This window comes from Marmota monax, unplaced genomic scaffold, assembly GCF_021218885.2.
Source record: "Marmota monax isolate L192 unplaced genomic scaffold, Marmota_monax_Labrador192_F-V1.1 WCK01_AAM20220418_F8-fsc00096, whole genome shotgun sequence".
NCBI lineage: Eukaryota > Metazoa > Chordata > Mammalia > Rodentia > Sciuridae > Marmota > Marmota monax.
The window spans coordinates 3,535,925-3,541,086 of NW_026695236.1; the positions used below are offsets into that span (position 1 = coordinate 3,535,925).

The 5,162-nt window shown below is 38.9% G+C and overlaps 1 pseudogene; it reads left to right on the plus strand.

Moving 5' to 3' along the window:
• The first annotated feature begins 228 nt into the window (after positions 1-228).
• On the plus strand, positions 229-3,864 carry LOC124089375 (heterogeneous nuclear ribonucleoprotein H3-like; annotated as a pseudogene).
• The last annotated feature ends 1,298 nt before the right edge of the window (positions 3,865-5,162 follow it).

Below are 5,162 nucleotides of genomic sequence, written 5' to 3' on the forward strand. Positions count from 1 at the left end.
AATAGAAAATGGCATCACTGTATTAGTCAAGTATATTTGTTGGCAAGGCTGGAAATGACCCTCAGGTGAATGTATAATAACACAAAAAAGCTAATTATATAGGGTACAAAGAGATGAGATGAGGACCAATATACAAAGCACTCTCTGCCCGTCCGTTGATCTATCTCAAGAAGTAGTAAGTCTCCAGGAAAGGGAGAAGTGCACATTATAGAGGGAGCTAAGCATATGATGGGTGAGTGAACTGGTTGATCTTCAGGCATCCTGCCAGTTCTGAGATTTAGTTTTTCTAAATTGTTTTGAAACATTTCTTGAACTTCCTCTGTTCTGGGAACAGCACAGTTCTGGCTGTTGTTTGAATAAAGATGGAAGACAAAGACCCTCTAGATGCATGCAGGAAATGCTGGAGGAGGTGGAGGTGGGGAACAAACACATTAACCATTTCTACCGGGCACTTAGATTCTTGACCAGAATTATGTGCAGGACATTGTGGGTACACAATTGAGGGGTCACTTAGCTCAGGAAAGGGGTATTGGCAATGGAAGCAGTTGAGAAGGATATGTGGGCTGAATCTTAAACAGTGAATAGGAGACGGCCAAGAGGCTATGAGGAGCTGAGGACACCATAGCAGTGTAGTCTTGCCTCAATCTGACAGGTACTTCCTCAGATAAAGACTACCTCCAAATGAGGCTCCTTGAGAAGATCTTCAAGCCTCTTTACCTACATATACTACCACTGGTGCCACCTGCCCAGGCTATCCACCTGCCCAAGCTAATCATCTCATAAAAAACAAGTGACTTCTTCAGTGATTGTTATCATCAGTGAGCTGGAAACGAAGAATCAGAGATGGTAGGGGCAAAGTAATAGAGAAGAGTGTGTGAGACAGACATGACCATCCCTACTCACAAATTACTTAAATGATGCTTGAAGAGGTTAGATCAAATGTCGCTCATTTGAAGTCAGACAGTCCTAAACTCAGGTCTCAGATCTGCAGCTTGCTCATTGAGGGAACCTCTAGAAAGTTATTTATATTCTCTGAGTCCCAATTCCTCATCTGAAAACTAGAGTTAATGGTAGCATCCACTTACTAGGATTGTCATGAGGAGAAATAATGTGGTGTAATGTGAAATCTTTAACACGGGCTCAGCACATTCTAAGTGCTCAATAATGGTAGAAACTGACTTTTAAAAAAATACACATAATTTTGTTCAAAATTGCACAGAAAATTTCACAAAATTGTGCAGAACTCACCTGTAGTGAACAACCAAGGTGACAGAGAAGTGATCTGCCCTGGGTGCTGAAAGAGTGCACAGTTAATGAATTTAAGAACAATCATAACACTGAATGAGTATTTGTCTGCTTTTTATTAATTTAAAGTCTAGAGAATGGCAAACAATTTCAGTGATAAAATACTCCTCTCCCAAATATCTTGTTTTGGTTTAAGAATTTCTACAATTGTGGTGTGAGTACTAGTGAGTTTTAATAATATATTTAAAAATATATAAAAAGCTGCCATTGCCTTTGACTCACATTGTAAATCAGAGAGAGCCCCCTGGATCGTAATCAGCTGGACACAGTTTTCAAATGATCACTCCAGCCACCCTTTCTTCCTGTTTTAAAATTTCAATAGATAAACATTCCAAATGAATATACAGGGTGACAGAACTGAAGTGACTCCAGTTCTGTTCCTTTATCTTTTCAATCACTGTGCAGTTATTGTTTATTCTAAATCTATCATTTAAGCAAAGGAATATGTACTTACATAGGAGCTGAAAACATGAACAGCACCCAAAGAATGCTCAAATATTTGTGAACCATTAGAAAACTGTAAGAAATTCTCTGAACTAACTTCCATGTTGACAAAATGTTTATTATAGAATAAATTATAAATGGGCTAGCTTTAAACTGTTTGCTGCAAGTATTTTTTTTTCATACAAACTCTCAAAGAAATGATCTGCTCCAAGTGTCAAACACACTAGGATGCCTATTAGACTGCAAGTCTGTCAGGCTCCAATGCTTATGATAATGTTTCCCCTATTTCATCCCAACCCTTATAGAGTTCTAACTGTCCGTGTGTCTATTTCTTTATCCTGGAAACCTGACACTCTTACCAGTGGAGTCGGTTATTTGGATTAAATTGTGTCCATCTAAAGACTCACAAACTTATATTCTTCCCCTGGGGTGAACAGTACCTTAGAGCTTAGTGGCCATAGATTGCTTTAGGGTTTGGTTCTTTCTGTAGTAGAGAGCTCTAGATGAGGCATTAAAATAGTGGATGTGGGAAAAACCAATGTGTGGGGAACACTACAAGAGACAAATGACTTCTCCCTCCTCATAACTGAACCCTGTGTGCACAGGAGCTGATGTTATTATCATCTGACAGGTTATCTGAAGTAAAAGGAACATTTAAATCAAATGGTATTGAGATGGATTGGTGCCACAGTCTGGCTGGGCACAAAATCACGAGCCACCACACAGCTTGTAGATTCAAACAGCAACTCTTTATTCCCGAACTCACACCAGCCGTCTACAATCACGTTCTGGGGAAATCCACGTTCTCTCCCAAATCCACCTTCTCTCCCAAATTCACCTCCACTGGGCTTCTATCTCCAAAATATACTGTCTGAATCCCGTGAGAACTCAAGGGGAACTCAGGCAGCAGGATACGCCCTATTCCCAGCAGGAATAATCTTAAACCTTAAACCTGGAACCTAAACTGGGAACGCCCTAAACAAGATTATCTTAAAACCGGGAACACCCTAATCTGCCTTGGTCCTTGAGCAAGGTTAAGTACATTCAATGTCACTGCAACATGGGGTACGCTGGCAAGGAAATTGTCATACTTACTTGGCTAATGGCTCCCAGCAGATTGGGTTATGAAATAGAATGGTCCAAATGACACTAGTGATAGAACAGTATGACTGTGGGGACTGCCATTTGGTTGCAGCAAAGAGGAAAGGGTTCAGATCTTTCAAGGGTAGGAAATTGTGCCAAATGGGATAATGGTGATGATGGACTACCAAGAGAGAAGCACAGAGGAGGCCTTTATGCCATTTGCTTCAAAGGAGATAGCAGAAAATGCTCTGGGGGAAACACAAGGAAAGAATAGAGCACAAGTATATTGAGATCTTCAGAAGTAGCAAGAGTGAAATCAAAGAATTTTATGACCCACCAAGAAGATTGCTGAGACAGCTACCAGACCTACATGATAGACCAATAGGAGAAAGAGGTGGTTATTATGGAGCTGGGTGTGGAAGTACTATGATAGAATGTGACAAGGAGGTGATGGAAATGATGTAGTTATGGAGGTTTTGATGACTGTTGTGGCTATAATAATTAGGCTATGCAAAGGATGGCTTGGATGACAGAATGGGAGATAGAAGAGGTATGGGAGGGGAGGTCATGGCTATTGTGGAGCTAGTGATGCAAGTTCAGGTTTTCATAGTGGTCATTTAGTACATATGAGAGGGTTGCCTTTTCATGCAACTGAAAATGATATTGCTAATTTGTTCTCACCACTAAATCCAATATGAGTTCATATTGGAGCTGATGGCAGAGCAATAGAAGAAGCAGATGTAGAGTTCATAACAGAAGAAAATGCAGTAGCTGCCATGTCTAAAGATAAAAATAACATGCAACATTGATAATTGAATTCTTCTTGAATTTACTCCTGGAGGTAGCTCTGGAATGGGAGGTTCTACAATGGGAGGCTATAGCAGAGATGGAATGGATAATCAGGGAGGTCTTTCCATATTCTTGTGTGAATTTAGTCAGGATTCTCTAGAGAAACAGAACCAACAGGATATATGTATAGGTATGATTATCAAAAGGGTATTTATTAGATTGGCTTACACAACAAGAAGTTGAATAGTTCTGCAATTGCCATCTGTAGTTCAGAGAGCTGCATAGTACAAGAAGCTAAAGTCTCAGAAAAAGAGGGTTTACTGATGCACCCCAGTCTGGGATCAAAGGCCTGGAAACTATAGAGACACTGGGCATAATCTGCTTTGGAAGACTGAGGGAGCTAGAGTCTGAGTGTTCAGATGATTGCAGCAGTCATCAAGAACCCATTGAAGAAGAATAGAGCTTGCATCTGCTGTTGTTTCCTTGTTCTTCTAACTTTTCTTCCATCCAAGCCTTCAACCTATTGGACAGTACTGCCTACACTTATAGTAGGTCTCCAGTTAGCTGTCCTACATGCCAATCATTCATAGAAACACCCTCATTAACACACCCAGAAGATACTTAATCTTAGGCATCTCTTAATCCAATCAAGTTTAATGATTCAGAGTAACAATTGCATTATTCTTCTTCAATTCTTTTCTTCCATGTTCTTTCATGTGTTCTATCATTTTCATTGTAGAGGGTCTTTTTTCTCCTTGGTTACATTTATTGTTAGTTTTTTGTTTGTTTGTTTGTTTTCTTTCTTTCTTTTTTGAGACTATTATAAGTGGGATTGTTTTTCTGATTTCTTTCTCAGCAGATTTCTTTCTCAGGTAGATAGGAAAGCTATTGATTTTTTAATGTTAATTTTATAATCTGCTACTTTTCTAAATTTGTTTAATAGTTCTAGCAGTCTTTTGGTGGGACTTTTTGGATCTTCTGAGTATAAGATCATGTCATCTGCAAAGGATGATAATTCAACTTCTTCCTTTCCTCTTTTTATTCCTTTTATTTCCTTCTCTTGCCTAATTGCTCAGGCTACATTTTCTAGTACTATATTAAATAGAAGTGGTGAAAGTGAACATCTTTATCTTGTTCCAGATTTTAAAGTAAATATTTTCAATCTTTCTCCATTCCCACACTGTAGTTCTAAGGCTGAACATGCCCACCTGTTCAGGAGATGAATAAAACAACAGACACCTTACTTTTCCAGAAATAGCCTGAACCTTATAGAAAACTAAAGAAAACTGAGGAGTTTAGTTTTGGACATGATGAGTTAAGGATCACCTATTCTCCATTCAGGTGGGGTATTAACTAGGCAGTTGGGTATACAGTCAAGTTCAAGAGAGAAAATGAGGATTGAACTAAAATGTGAGAAGACAAATAATATTTAATTTAACCAAATTATAAGGTGTGGGAAAGGCAGTAGTAGAAGATAAGACTGGAAATGTAGTTTAGGGATAATATGTTCAAGGATTTAAGTCAAATATACATTGTAAGGC